We start from the raw sequence: 16,732 nt of genomic DNA, 5'->3' as shown, positions 1-16,732 counted from the left end.
TGAAAAAATTGAAATGGCCCTTGAGAGGAAAAAGGTTCCCCACCCCTGCTTTAAAGTGATGTTTAAAACTCAGTTACTGCTCATTCACTGGAGCTTCCACAACAACACCAACATAATTATTAACATTCAAATGAAAGGAAAAGAAGGAATGGGGCGAGAGAGAGAGAGAAGAGAGAGAGAGAGATAGAGAGCATGAGAGAGAGAGTAAGAGAGAGAGAGAGAGAGAGAGAGAAGAGGAGAGAGAGAGAGAGAGAGAGGAGAGGAGCGAGAGAGAGAGAGAGAGAGAGAGAGAGAGAGAGAGAGAGAGAGAGAGAGAGGGGGAGAGAGAGAGAGAGAGAGAGCGAGAGAGGAGAGAGAGAGAGAGATAGGAGAGAGAGAGAGAGAGAGATAGGAGCGAGAGAGAGAGAGAGTATCTCTCTCTCATAGATATCAGACATCTATCTTATATCTCTCGCTCTCTCTTCTCTCTCTTCTCTATCTGCTCTGCGCTCTTCTCTCTCTCTCTCTCTCTCTCTCTCTCTCTCTCTCTCTCTCTCTCTCTCTCTCTCTCTCTCTCTCTCTCTCTCTCTCTCTCTCTCTCTCTCTCTCTGCTCACTGCTCACTGATCCAGTAATGAGTGACCCGACAGTGAAGAATAAACATATGTATAACTAGTTCAGCTTGTTCCAGAGGAAGATCAAATAGCTAAGTGTGTTAGGTCTAACTCTCAGTGTGTGTTCTGCTCCGCTCACCGGTCCGTCACAGCGGGTGGAGCTGCAGGATTTCTGCTTCTCACACGTTGCACACCGCTATTTTACTGTCTTTTTCGGACACCTTAAAATACTGCCAGACTGGTGAAGCCATTTTGGCGAGCTTGTTTTGCGCGCACACAGAAAAGTGTCATGTATTTTATGTCATCATTTTACGTCATGCGATCGGCTCTCGCGATCGGCATTTTTAGAGAGCACCGATCGATCGGTAGAGAGTGAGTATCGGCCGATATCGATCGGAGCATCCCTAATATTTATTCAATGATTTCTTTATGAATTATTCTCGCGCAATTTGAATTAATCCAAAGTATTTGTTTTTAATTTGCTTTTACACATTTAAAAAGAAAAGGTGAATAAAGAAGCACATTAAAACTAAAGTATCAATGTATGTCACATTTAACCAACTAGTGCCTACATGCATGGGTAATATTTAAATCAGTACATTAAAGCTCCCATGTCATGCTTTTCCGGTTATTACCCGTCCCCTTGTGTTATGAAGGTTTCTCTGCATGTAAACGGTGTGCAGAGTCAAAACCCTCAAAGTACACCCTGTAGCGAGTAAAACTCTAACACAGAAAATACCTCCCCAAAACGCCTCGTTGGAGATACGTCACTGCCCATTTGAGTCTTCCGGGTACCGCCTGATGTCATGCGGTACCCGGAACGAAATGGACCAATCCCGAAGAGCTATGGCCACACCCAGCGGCGCTGGCCGCACCCTCTGCCAGCCTAACATTTACTGTTGGAAGCTCTGGTTCAGTTCACAATCATCCAGTCATGCCACTGCCAAGGACCTGTTTCCTGAAATGTGAGGAGAAATCTGAGCTGTTTGTCCTACCAACGGAAGAACCACGACGAAGTCAGTGGTTGAAATGTCTTTTTAACACTGTTCCTCCAGAGGTTCGAAGAACCGGCATTTCACAGACGAAAGCTTCCAAAACATTGCCCAGTTTGAGGCCGGATATGCACAGCTTGTTTGGACCGTTTGGAGCAGGGGAAGATTCGGGTACATAACCTGTAAGTCTGTTATTTGTGTATTTATCAAACAAGGTAGCTACCACGACTGTTTAAATGTGTAAACATGTTTCGGACTGCTAAGCCAGTGCTAACTGTGCTAACTAAGTTGCTAGCGTTTCCATATATCAACTTCAATATTAGCAGATCGCCTTACATACATGTTCCTCATAGCTGGATAATGTCTGCATTCACACACGAAATAGTCATAGACAGTATACTCCTGGTGATTTACCGTTCGGTCAGTCGCGAAACGTAATTACATTATAGCTGGCGTAGCGTGTATGCTACCGATCTACCGTCCAGCCAGATCCTGCCGGACAATACATGACTGGACTACCACACTGAGGCATCGTCTCAAAAAGCCCCGGCTGCTATAAGCAAGATGCCGACAACGGGGAGTAATTGACGATATACCGTATATATATATATTTACGTTCATTTTGTACATTTCTAAAAATAAAGTTTAATGGAAATACTTAGTAGGCCTATCCTTTCTTCCCTGAATTATTTGCTCCTATAACATATCATTCATATATAGCAAACCATGATTTGATTTCTCATCAAACAGTAGTAGTTTATAACGGGTAAAAATAACTTACTCTTTGTTATGACTAGGGATGGGTATCGTTAAGGTTTTAACGGTACTACTACTTTTATCGATACCGCTTATCGGTCCGGTCTTTTAACGGTACTCTTATCGGTTCTTTTGGAGAGAAAAATGAGGTAAACTAACTATATGTTGTATGTCAGGGACTACGGATGAAAATTAGCTCAAAGCTAAAATCCGGCATATTTACACTTGAAGCATTATTTGTCTAAAGTGTTCATTAATGTGCATTGTCCCTATTCAAATAAACGATTAAATGAAAATTAACTAATTGTGAACAAAACTAACATTGCTTTTTATTTAAATGAAATACATAATATTTCACATCAACAGAAACAACGTTTTAACAAATCATATTAAATAATCTGATGACAGAACTGTGAACAGAATGGCTGAAACTTTAACAAACTAAATAACTCAGTTCCCTCTAATCATTAACCCATGTTTGAATCATTGAGTTAGCTCCGTGTGTTGCTGCTAGCATACATAATATACCTGACGTGGAAACGTTACTCGTGGATGGGGCTACAGCGCTACTAGAAAGACAGTCGAACCCGGTGCATTCCTCCGTCTGAACGTGGTGCACTTTTGCAAGATGTTTAGACAAATTGCTCGTGTTACCGCCCTGACATGCTAAACTCTTATTGCACTTTAGGCAACGAGCGAGACGGGTAAAGTTTAACCACACCTCGGAGCGCGTTCTCTCCGCCATCTCCTCCGTGTGTGTGTGTTGCTGCATGTAGCAGCTGCGTGTGTGTAAACCGCCCCGCCCCCTCGCACACAGACGGGGGAGAGAGATCTCTCGTCTGGATTGGAGAGATCGAAAATACTAAAAATGACGCATTTTGCAGTCTTTTTGCGTATTAGAAACGGAGTTGGCGACACTAAAACTGCAATATAATGTTTGTGTAGCAATAATACACATGACATATTTTTTAGATGTCTCACCAAGTGTCAGAAAACACAACCCTCTCTATTTTCCTCCATACCCAAATCTCTAAAAAAGGGGCTGCAACAGATCTGATAAAAACTGATCAGCCACGGCCATTGCCATTCGAAAGCGCTGGAGACGCTGTAGTACATATGCCAGGCCTGTAAGTGGCGCTGTAGTCTGCCACAAAAGCAGCGAAGAAGGCTTCCCGCCCATAGTTACCATGGTTACCCTTCTGTTCATTCTCCGCTGTGGCTTTCTTTCTCCCTCCCCGAGGAAAGCGTTTGCTCCCGCTGCTATGGCCCTACAATATATCATTTAAATATAGCATGATAGGTCCACTTTAAATAAGATATGAATGCAGTACTTTAAAGTGGACCTATCATGCTATATTTAAATGATATATTGTAGGGCCATACCTATATAAGGTATATTTATACGTTTCTGTTTTCAAAATACCAAACAGATCATGCATTTTAGCCATGCCTCATTTCGCTCTATGTGCTGTTTGCTGTCTACGGGTCTGATTCTGCTGACCACGCCCCCCTGCAGGAGAGGGGAGACGTGCTCTGATCAGCTGCTGGGCTGTCAGAAGAGGGGGAGAAAAAGAGATCTCCGTCCTCCGTGTTTTATTATATAGAGTCGTTATTCATTTGTTTTAAAGCTCAATAAATAACAAAGAAGACCTTTGACCGGCACTTTTCTAATTTTGTCCGGAAGATTTAAACTTTAACGGACATCTTGACCGGCGAAAGAAACTGAAACTGAAACTCTGCCGCACGGTCCCCTCGTTCCTTGGAAGAGGCGGAGAGGTGGGTGTTTGTCATCTGCTGGTGGACTAACCGGAGAGAATTACAGTGCTTGCCTCGACGGGGAGGGATTGCATTGAATTAAAGCAGCGGGAGCAAACGCTTGCCTCGGGGAGGGAGAAAGAAAGCCACAGCGGAGAATAAACAGAAGGGTAACCATGGTAACTATGGGCGGGAAGTCTTCTTCGCTGCTTTTGTGGCAGACTACAGCGCCACTTACAGGCCTGGCATATGTACTACAGCGTCTACAGCGCTTTCGAGCGGCAACGGCCGGCCGTGGCCCAACCCCACATTCCCCTGATAGGTGGAGAGTTGGCCCAATAGCCGTAGCGCCACTTCTGTGACGTCAGTGATGTGTTCAAATCTGGATCAGTTTTTATCAGATCCGTTGCAGCCATAGACTGTATATATAAATGGACGTAGGGTCCGTGACGTCACCCATAGGATTCTGCAGAGTTGCCGAGAAGCCCTTAGTAGGCGGAGTCGGCCACTAACGGCTCGACAGTGACGTCTGAGTCTAACTCCCGCCTGCTCCAAATAAGGGCAAAGAGGCGGAGCCGAGGCAGGACCTTCTGCCTCCAGCTGGGAAGTAACAGAGCTAGCTCAAGCTAAGAAGCTAAGCTAACATGCTTCCCCATCAGCACACTGCCGTCACATTTTACGTTTCTAAGGTAAGCGGACATGAAACTATTCAGCAAAACTATAAATAATAATCTAAGTTATTGAGTTTTTAGCATAATACTTCAGAATCTTAAAATCCCTTAACGTTTGTATGCAATGTGCTAAATGCAACACTGGAATCAAGCAAATATTAATATGTTTGTATGACATTAGTTATTTATATTTTGCTATCACTTAATTATACGTTTAATACATTTAAGTTAAGCTAAGGTGCATGTGATGATAGCTAGTTAGTGCTCTTACCTGTGAGGCCTCCTCCAAACAGCATTATAACCAGACTGTATCATTAAAACTATAAGTACCAGTTCTAGATCCTTGACTTTAGACAAACAATACAAAAGACAAAATGTATTTAAAGACCAATCTTTATTTGAAGGTGCGTCTTAACCTGGGATATTAGTTATACAGTAATAGTATTGACAATCTAAAAAAACTGAGCAACTCAACAGTCAACTTTATATTTCTTATTGTCTAAAGCATTTATTATTTTCATTTTCCCCTCTCATATTCAGTGTGGACGGATTGAGACAGCGTGGTGTCCAGAGAGCTGCAGAGACTTCAGGGAGAAACCTCCGTGTGATGGACGTCCTGTCTGTTGGTTTGGAGAGGACTGAGGGTCTTTCCTCTGTGAGGAGGACCAGACCTGATGGAGGAGCCCATGCATAGCTGATACCAACTGCACAGGCCTTGTCTGTCACTTTATTTGACTAAATGTGTTTACTTATACATTTAATAGGTTTACACCTTCTGTCCATATGTGCTTTTTTATTTAAAACATGTTTGATTAACTTTTGGTTCAGATTTCAATAAATTGAATTTGTATTTGCACTCCTTTTGTCCATTATTCTTACTGAAAATGTTAGATTACACATTCACATCCGACTGAAGATTGGCCCCATTTATTTGCGTTGCAAACTCTGCGGTACAAGGTACATGTTGTGAAGCTCATAAAGTGAGGCAAATAGAATTAATCAGCTGATGGAGTGTAGATGTGGAAATAGGTGCATTCGATCAGCTGACTTCACAATAAAAGTAGTTTCTTAGTGAATGTCCTGTACTGGTCTTAACATCTCATAACATCAGCTTTTAATTTTCCTCTTGGATGTTTTTCTTGACCCTCAGAGAAAGAGGAGATGCTGAGTCGTGTCTTTCAGGCATGTCCTTTCCTAACAAAAATTACAGGAAACATAAAACATATTATTGCAGAACAAGTGTGTTATTTATGAAAGAGGTGTGTTTGTGTTTAGGGGCTGTAGATATAATTATTTTGTAATTGTCATGTTTTATTTTATTTCAACAGTGAGCTACAAAGACAATCAGATTATGAATGAACAGTATGAAATTCATCAACATTGAAATATATTTTATTATCAAAATAATATTGAACTGTTATCAAAACTTAGTGCAACTGTAGAAGCTTGCTCTGTTCTCTCACTGAAATCATAACTTTTACCACGTTTTTTACAGACAATATTGAGAGATAAATAGCAGTTCTCAATATGTGTTAAATAGCTTTGCCTTCAATACCTTAAATTAGAAAGCTGACTTGCTTGTTAACATTTAAATGTAACCCTTTGCATGGAAAAAACCCTCAACTTCACTGATGTGTAGGTGATCTAGTATTTAGTATTGTTTAATGGAATGTATATCAGTGTATTAAAGTCAATACTTCATTTATTTAAACCAATATCTTTCTTGATTCTTTGTACAGTATGAAAAAAGAGTATTTGTACCTGTGCTGAAGTTCACTGCTGTGAGGAGTCCAGTTCTGTCTCTCACTCTCTGGTCCAGCCTGTCTGCATCACCTGGAAACTTTAAACAAACAGATATATATGTAAAGAACCATGTGTACAAACAATATAACTTATTCTCTTCTGTTGAACATGTTGGATTGTGTATTGCCCGAGTCAGGGTTCTTTTTATTTTACTGTAACTTTGGAAGTTGTGTTACCAATGCTTACTGTTTATTTGATACCAATTTGGTAATGCAATTAATAAAAACAACAACGTTTGGGTTCGTTCTTCAGATGACTGTGACGTTAACGTGTAAACTCAATAATGAACTCCAGCTCAACCAACCATATTGTAATATCTAAGTAATCATCTTGAAAATATGACATTAATAATTGTAATATACACACATCTTATTGTGAGGTTGATTTCACATACACTACTTCAACGTTAGCTTGTCTACATACTTGAGCATAGCTACCACTCGCTTACACGCAAACCCAAGCCTTAACATTCATTACGTATCATAAACACATAAATAAAGTACTCGAATTTCACTTACCGCAAAACGGCATTCATGCACCGTCTGTTTTAACCGCAGAGCGAGTCACAATAGTCCGATATATAAGCATGAAGAACAAACAAACACGGCCGGGATCAAGTTGTGTTCCCTGGATGAACTGGGCAGGCAGAGTCCCTGTAGCTTCACGGACGGAGCAGCTAGCAGAGAGACAAGAAGCTAACAGCAGCAGTCACCTGACAGAGCTGTCACTCAATGTGACCACGCCCTAATTTATGCAAAAACTTTAAGACCTAATATAAATAAAAGGGTCGCGTTAGAAAACAATTCACTCACAGATTCATAATCACGAAGGTGGAATCTAACTATATACATAATAAAATGTATTGGAGCCAGGGCTAGAAACGTTTTTTTTCTGCTGTGAAAATGGGCATTTTAACATTGGGGTCTATGGAAATTGCTCCTTTCTGCAGTCATCGCCTATCGGCCAATATATGAACTGCAGTTTGTGGCACTTCCGTATTGGCGTCCAGGCTCTTCCCCAGAGTTTGCCGCTTGGTTGCAGCCCCTTTTTTAGAGATTTGGGTATGGAGGAATATAGAGAGGGTTGTGTTTTCTGACACTTGGTGAGTTCCCTGGAACACCGGGGACACATATTCATGTAGAAAAGACGTACACAAGTGCATTTTGCATGATAGGTCCCCTTTAACTTGTAATGGAGTATTTTCACAGTGTGGTGTTTATACTTTTACTTCAGGATGTACTACCTGCAGCACGCGCTGATAAAGTGTCTAAAGTGTTGTTAATGTGATAATAAAGTGCTACTGAAGAGTTTAAAGTGTTAATGGAGAGTAAAGGGAACAGACCTGCTCTGTGTATCCGAAGCTGAGGCTGTAAAACAGCGTCCAGTAGTTTCTGGAGTCTCTTGTTCTCCTCTTTGGAAAGAGACAGCTCCTCCTCGAGCATTTGGACTTTACTCATGTTTCCTAGATCACCTTTTCCTGCAGACTCCGTTAAACACACCGTTTCTCTCTCCATCAAACTCTCAATCTGACTAGTGTTGCTAACGTGTTTCCAGCTAGCATGCTAAGCTAGCTCCTATAGTCCGAGGTAAACGCTCCAGAAAAAAGAGCACAGAGTCCATTCAGAGGTTGATCCAGACACACAGATGATGGATCAGTAGTGCTGGAGCTCACACACACTTTCTCAGGAACAGAGATGCGGCTTTCACACCAGCGCTTTTCCCTTTCTAGCTCCGAGCTAGAGCTTTTCTGGTTCAGCTCCGGTTTCCCTTTTCTGCTCCCGCTTTGTTCACACCACTCAGAGCCGGGTTGCGGTCGAATAGTCCAAAAATCAGCTCCTAAGTTCTAACCCTATCGTCTATTCCTTGACCTCGGAGTGAAACGTCATGGGGTTAAGGGATAGTGGATAGGAGAATTCAAAAGGATTTAGGAGAAGAGACTGCGGTACTTTAGAGAATCGACTGCACTTTCACTATCCGACGTGTTTATGATGCGCCAGCAGACGTCATAAATGTGCGCCTGCTGCTGTGGGGAAACTATGGAAACTACAGTTTTCTATCCAGCGGACTACAACATGGATGTTTAATAAGAACGAGGGACTACTGTAAACTCATCTAGAGACTCTGCACCGTGCTCTGATGCTGTTGTTTATGCTTTATGAACGGGGACAACAGAGAAACATATTCTTCATGACCAAAGTTGGAATTGAAATAAAAAAGGAAAGTGAAACTTATGCTCGTCACCCTCTCCCTCCGGTCCACATTAATACAAATGATCCCAATACATATGAGTGTATGAAAAGATCTTAAAATCAATACAAATGTATTTATTATAAACGTTAGTCCTTAACATCTATCACTGTGTATATCACCATTCAAACATCTTTTAAAAGTTGAACAAACCCCACACAGCTCAGTAAAGACTGTGAAATGTTGACTTTATTTGATCATTTCAGTAAAAACTAACGTTCATATTTCTCTTTTTGATTATAATACTGATGAACGTTCAAAACAAAGCACTTTGGCAACTTACCACATACGTTTTTAAAATGCTTAATAAGCACCGTAACTTTCATGATATCATTTCTCGGTCATAATCGCTTGTTTCCGTGAACGGCCGACTGTTGTGTGACGGCAAATGCCGCGGCCGCAAGGCATTGTGGGGCAGCATTTTCTCCTCTCCTTTCGGTTAGGGAGGTCCAGTGGTTCCTAAGCTAAAGGAGGTTATAAAGGAAGTTTGAAACCTCCTTTCCTTTTAATTTAGAGAATTCGAACGGCACTTATCATGGCTGCCACTGAGGGACTTCCGGGTCATTTCACTCCGTTAGGAAGGTTCCTAAGCTAAATGGACTATTCGACCGCAACCCCGGGTTGCGGTCGAATAGTCCAAAAAAACAGCTCCTAAGTTCTAACCCTATCGTCTATTCCTTGACCTCGGAGTGAAAGGTCATGGGGTTAAGGGATAGTGGATAGGAGAATTCAAAAGGATTTAGGAGAAGAGACTGCGGCACTTTAGAGAATCCGACTGCACTTTCACTATCCGACGTGTTTATGATGCGCCAGCGGAGGTCATAAATGTGCGTCTGCTGAACTACAACTTTCCGAAAGCGGACTACTGTAAGCGCATCATTAATAAGCGCTGTTATTGTGTTGTTTTATGCTTCATGAACGTGTGCAACAGTGAACAATATGTTGTTCATTATGGTTGAAATTAAAACAAATAAGTAAAGTCAAAGAAAATCGTTGTCACATTGATAATTGTTGCACACACTCACTCACCTCACCCTCCTGGCAATATACAAAACAATTGATGGAAACCGTGTCACGGTGCGTCTACACAGCAGCGTTAAAAAAATCTTGAAACGCTTCTGCCCATTCACTTTGAATGGGGTGACGTCACTTTCCCTCACTTTTCGCCGAACTGCATTGTGGGCAGGCGAGCGGAGATTTTCAGGATTTTGAGGATTCAAAGTTGAACAATGTTCAACTTTTGAGGCTGAGGTGGAAGCGTCAGCCAATCAAATCCCGTGTACGCAAATCTGACAGTTCAAGCTCTAGCCAATCAAACGGCGTGTATGCTGGGAGAGACATACCGCAGGTCATTTCCTCATATTCCAAAAAATGGAGGAGAAATTAGCGGTAGCGAATCAATCACCCGGTGCTTTATGACCAGACCTACCGGGATATAAACCGGAGGAGCCAGGCATGGAGGGAGGTGGCAGAGACAGTGGTAGGTTTTCGCCTGTTTGGGGAGTTTATATCCAGTTTACTTCGGCTTTTTTGCTTCGTATGTCGCGGGCGGGAGATTCATGTGATTGGTTGATCGCAAAAAATCCTCATGCTTCAGATACGCCCACCTCCAAGATTTTTTTAACGCTGCTGTGGAGACGTACCGTTAGACCTACATTTGTATTGCTGTACATATCACCATTCTTAAGTTTATAACATGTAGAATTTAAATATGGCCAAAAGTCTCAATTAGATTTGAAGCTGTATTGGCTTATTGATGTGTTATGGGACAAAATAGTTGTTTACCCAAAGACATTACTATCAAATGAGCACAGGCCCAACACTGTTGCACTCAATGAATAACCACCCAGCTGAATAGTATGTTGCTGAATGACCCTATTAGTGTCCTATATAAGAGCAGGTGGGCAGTATCACAGTTTCAGAGCAAGATGGCAGAAATGGAGCTTGTGGCTGCTGCGTTGCAAAACAACGGAGTAAATATTCAGAGAAGGAGAGCACGACTGCAGAGGCTGGCAGTGTGTTTACAAGGAGTAAGTGGATTCTGATACAGGTGTTAATCATATATTACAGAGCATGCTTACATTGCACATACTATCAAGAGTATAGCTGAAACTGTTCCTGTATATTTCATGTGTTTTTGTGTACTTGGGTGAAGTTAGCTTTGAGGACTTTCTGACAGAAAATTGTGTTATGGTTTATAGCCAACAAACATATTTCCAGTATTGGTTATTTAGAGCAAACTTGAAGGCTATCTCCTCCCATGTGCTTGCCTTACACAACAAATATGCATCATTGTATACAAAAAAAAGACAGCCACAATATTGATGTATTTCAACCTTTTACTATTTACACCTGTTTTGTCTTCTACAGGAGAGGATCGACATCTATGCCAACCTCAACCACCATGTCCCTGTAATACAAATATATATGGATCAGTCCATAGACCTTACATTAGACTACCGCCTGTCGAGGGAATCCATTGAGGCCCTGAGGACCCTTCTCAGGAGGGAGAAGAGCCATGGCTGGGTTCAGCATGTGGAGGTCCTCCTGGTGGTCTACTGGCTGGCACATGGGTTGTCCTATTCGGTTGTCTCCAGGGTTTTTGATGTGCCCAAGACCACAGTTTTTGATATTGTCCACAGGATGTGTGAGGCAATATTATGTCTGTTGGAGAATGTCATCCATTTCCCCACACAGGCACAGTGTGCTGAAGTTGGCAATGGCTTTCATCGCCTTGCCAACAGCCCAGCCTTCAGCCACTGTGTGGGAGCTATAGATGGATGCCACATCCGCATCAAGGCTCCCAATAGCCCCCATGCCCAGGATTACCTGAACAGGAAACTGTTCTTCTCTGTCCAGCTTCAGTTATGGCAAATTCCTGGACATTGTTGTTGGCTACCCTGGTTCGGTCCACGACACCAGGGTGCTCAGGAACAGTCCAGTGTTTGTGAGGGGCTGTTACCCACCAGCTGGCCATTACATTGTGGGGGATGGAGGTTACCCGTGCCTGAGGGAACCTCTTAACCTCATCACACCATACCGGGAACCGTTGAGGGGTAGAGTGGAGGCACGCTTCAACCGACACCATGCCAGAGCCCGATCGGTTGTGGAGAGGGCTTTTGGGATGATGAAGGCACGGTGGAGAGGGATCTTCTTCAAGGCCCTGGAAGTGGATCACAGCTTTTCCCCCAAGGTGATAGCAGTGTGTGCAGTGCTCCACAACATCTGCCTCACTGCTGCAGACATCCTGAAGCCAACTGAGGGAGAGGATCTGCTACCTCCACAGGGACCTGTGCAGAGGGATGAACATGCTGGTCAGCACTATAGGGACAGACTGGCAGCACACGTGTCAGCCCCACATCAGCGTCCTCCACACCTAAATGAGCATGATTATTTCGTTATATAGTAACTACATTAATGGCTTTCGTACATCATTCATTTTTTTTAATATGCAATCATTCCCCATAAATACATGTTACTAATGCACGTTATTGTGTCTCTTGTGGTGCAGGTTGCCATGCTTGGATTGTTGCTACTCCTGCTGCAGCAGCATTTTCCAGTTGGAAGCAACTAAGCTCCATCTTTTTTGTTGATGTTCACCCCGTTATGTTTTATTTTGGTCATGTTTATTTGTACGTACGACACCTATTGCACGTCTGTCCGTCCTGGGAGAGGGATCCCTGCTCTGCTGCTCTCCCTGAGGTTTCTTCCATGTCTTCCCCCTGTTAAAAGGGTTTTTTTTTGGGAGTTGTTCCTCATTGGCTGCAAGGGTCTAAGGACAGAGGGTGTCGTACACTGTACACATTAGAAAGCCCTCTGAGGCAAGTTTTTGGTTGTTAAATAATTTGGCTGATATATTTCACTGGAGTGGGTCTGTCATTTTGCATGTAGTGTTTGTCATTACAAGTCATTTTTTAGCATTTTTAGCACAAATATTGTTGAAAGTAACTGTTGTATTGTATTTGAGAAAGCTGCTATGACTTGTGGTGCTTGTTTATTGAAGCACTGTTTCTGAGTGTTATCCAAATCATCTACTGAAGAACTCCACTTTAGTGTTTTCAACAAGTTACACATTTATTGTTTTTTTTTTTTTCACAAGCTCTGCAATCAAATGTACAAGCCGCTCATTCTGCTCATAGAGCGCTTCATCACGGGCCTCGTCCTTCTCTGCCTGCTTTTTCAGGAAGGCCAAAACGCTGCTTCTCCGCCTTGGCCTTTTAGGAGGTGGTTGGGAGCTGGTGGAGGGCACGGGTTCCTCCTCACTGCTGAGGGAAACTTGAGAAGGCCCTTCCTCAGCAGAGGTGGAGGCCTCAGCAGCAGTCTGGCCATGGCTTGACATCGGGCATGAGGCAACTAGGGTGGGAGGCTGAATTGATGGCCTTCCCCCAATTGCCTCATGCATGGCCTCAAACCATGGCCAGGTAGCTGCTGAGGCCTCTCCCCCGTCTGTTCCTGTCTGGGGGATTCTTTAACTCCTATTGACAACACAGATAACAGACTGTTAGTTAAAGGGCAGTGAGGGCAAAAGCACATTACATTACATTGCATTTAGCTGACGCTTGTATCCAAAGCGACTTACAATAAGTGCATTTGACCAATAAGATACAAACTTCAAGAAACCAGAATCATATAAGTACATTAGGTTTCATAGAGCCAAAACATTTCAAGTGCTACTCACCTGGCTTTAGATAAGCCAGTCCTTTGTTAGTATATAAGTGCTTAGTTAGTATTTAAATGCACACCAAACGAAACATTGTACTAATTCTAAATGTGTAATTGCTTACGCCTTAAATGTTAACAAGTGTAATCAACTAAGCAAATCCACATTTTTATATAGGAGGCTGGGGTCGCCAGTTTAAGTCTGTAGCATAATATCTACAAACACTAACCCACCGCAGTGCCCAGCCATGTGCTTTGCTTTACCTTGTATTTTGTCTTCAGGTTGTCCCATTTCTTTGAGGCCTGTGGACCAGTCACCTGGCCCTCCAGACCCATGTCTTTCACAACCTGCCTTTAGTTACAAATGATCTTAATTCACCATGCACATTTAGTCAAACATTTTATCAGACACATATAGATGTACTTACTCCCAGCCTGATTTGGCAGCATTTCGTTTGCCACTAAACATGTGCTCCATGTTCACCCTTGCACTAATTAGTGCACGGGTTTCTGCATCTGTGACTGAAATAAATACATCATATTAGGCTTGCATGGTACAACGCTGGAAACTAATCATTAAATAGCCTAATGCAAACTGAGCATAAAGGTTTTAGTACGATGTTAACTTTACCTGGATCATTTCACAACAGTCATTTCATATAAGCATTTTGCCAAGTTATGGCGTAAGAATGTAAAAGCTTAAGAGAGCAGCGGTAACTTACATGATCTTCGTTTGTCCGTCATGATCGGTTGTTTCCGTGAACGACCGGACATTCCCTCGTCTTAAATGCCGTGGCCGCAAGGCATTGTGAGGCAGCATTTTCTCCTCTCCTGTCGGTTAGGGAGGTCCAGTGGTTCCTAAGCTAAAGGAGGTTATAAAGGAAGTTTGAAACCTCCTTTCCTTTTAATTTAGAGAATTGGAACGGCACTTATCATGGCTGCCACTGAGGGACTTCCGGGTCATTTCACTCCGTTAGGAAGGTTCCTAAACTAAATGGACTATTCGAATGCAACCCCGGTGTCAGTACCATATGTGTTCCATGTGTTCGCCCTACCATATGTGTTAGGGGTCCGTCGGTTACCAATGACGTCACGCATTGTGATTGGCTGTACGGTAATCGCACGCTGATTGGTGTAACTAGGGGGCGCTGACTGGGGTATACCGGGGGTCTGATCAAAGGATGAAGCTGTTAACGTGCTGCTACCATAAACTGGCTGTAGCCCACAATCTGAAGCAGAATGGTCTAGGGCTGTCCCGAATACCATTTTTCGGGCTCCGGATATTCGGTAGTAATCAGCAGCGAATAATCGAATATTCGGCCCGCGCGGGGGGGCGTAGTAATCAGCAGCGAACCGCTTCAACACGTGTATTTCGGTGTATTCACGGCATTCATTTTGTTATTCTACAGTAGTGTTGTTTTATAGTTATTTGTTAATGTAACCCAATTTGTGTTCTTTGAAATTGAAAAGGATATCGCATTGTGTTTGTTACTTTTGTTGCAGTTGTATACGTCTTAAGTGTAATTTGGCTTCCCTGCTGAAAAAACCAGCATGGACCAGCATGGACTTCATGCTGGTCCATGCTGGTCCATGGTGGTCCATGCTGGTCTTTGATGGTGAAGCTGGTCATTATGCTGGTCTGCCGGCGCAAAACCAGCATGGACCATCTTGGACCAGCATGGACCAGCATGGACCAGCATGGACTTCATGCTGGTCCATGCTGGTCCATGCTGGTCTTTGCTGGTGAAGCTGGTCATTATGCTGGTCTGCCGGCGCAAAAACCGGCAGACCAGCATGGACCAGCATGGACTTCATGCTGGTCCATGCTGTAACATGGTGTGAAAGAAGTAATTATGACATGACTTCAAAATGTAGCTTTTTACTATTTTCGACCATATATAGCAATTTTTCATGTTTATCTTTACAAATACAAATGCATTTTGTTTTTGCGAATCATTGATCTATTCCATAAAGAAAAAATACCCCACAAGCAATGGCATTACGTAAACAAACATTTAAAGAGTTAAAACTCTGATAAATGTAGAATTGCAATGATATAGGGTTGAAATAAGGAGTAATAGCATATAGAAAGCTTATATTCTTGCAATGCTATAATGCATTTTTCAAAACTATAGACCTTTAAAAAGTCACTATGAGACATGGTCCATCTACATTGGCACAACCAACCCCCTGGCTCATTAACTAAGTATAGTTTATAACCTCAATGATGGAGTTATACATTCATATGTTATCAATTAATCTGTTCATTGCTTTTACGATGATGAATAGCTTAACTGTTATTTTTACACAACAGTAAGAAAATACCAATTCAAATGTCCAGAGGCATAGACATTACATACACAATGATATAAAACAGAAAAACAGCAAATCCTCATATTTACAAAGCTGGACTTATTTATAAATATTGTTATTGCTTCATCAATTGTATTGATGTAATATCTCAAAGTGAGAGTATTCACAGAGAGGCACAACTTAAAGATCAGACAGAATGGCCGTTTCTCAATGTCGAGTAAACCTGCTGCAGAGCCACTATTTCAAGTATACTACGTCATCGAGTGGCGCCGAATGCTGGGCATTTAACATGCATTTAAACAGTCATTCGGCGCCACTCGATGACGTAGTCTACTTGAAATAGTGGCTCTGCAGCAGGTTTACTCGACATTGAGAAACGGCCACAAACTGACTGAGCAGCTCCATCGGCTCCTGTGTTGTGCACTGTTTGGGAAACCTAACAGTGAAGCTGATCATAGTTCTAGCTGGTGCTTTCAGGAATATTACAGCTAAATACAAGCTACAGTATAACAACCATTGAGCAATACTACTCCCTCTCATGTGCGTTTGGAAAAGCAACAAATGTGCGTCTGTTCACCCTTCTTTTAAGTCATGAATTTCTGCTCTACCCTGTCACCTGTTTCTCTATTAGAGTACCAGGATGTAGACAGAAGCTGCAACCAAAAGTACCCATTAAACTGTGTGGTGTTTTCGGGTGTTTTGCATTGTAGGTCTTGCCTTTGAGTCTACACAGCAACGAAGTCCAACAGCTTTGCTGTTCACACAGGTTCCATTTTCCCTCCAAGACACCTTTGGATGCCAATGTTTTTGCCTGATCAACAAAGGGTCTGAGAAAAATAGACACGACAGACTCATGGGAACCAAACCAAAGACCTGTAAGCATTACATTCTGGAATCTTTGTGCTTTGTGACGTGCAACAACATGTGACAAACAACAAAAACGT

Source organism: Trematomus bernacchii, unplaced genomic scaffold (genome assembly GCF_902827165.1).
Source record: "Trematomus bernacchii unplaced genomic scaffold, fTreBer1.1, whole genome shotgun sequence".
Classification (NCBI taxonomy): domain Eukaryota; kingdom Metazoa; phylum Chordata; class Actinopteri; order Perciformes; family Nototheniidae; genus Trematomus; species Trematomus bernacchii.
The sequence above is the reverse complement of the archived record's forward strand: the minus strand, read 5'-3'. Positions refer to the sequence as shown.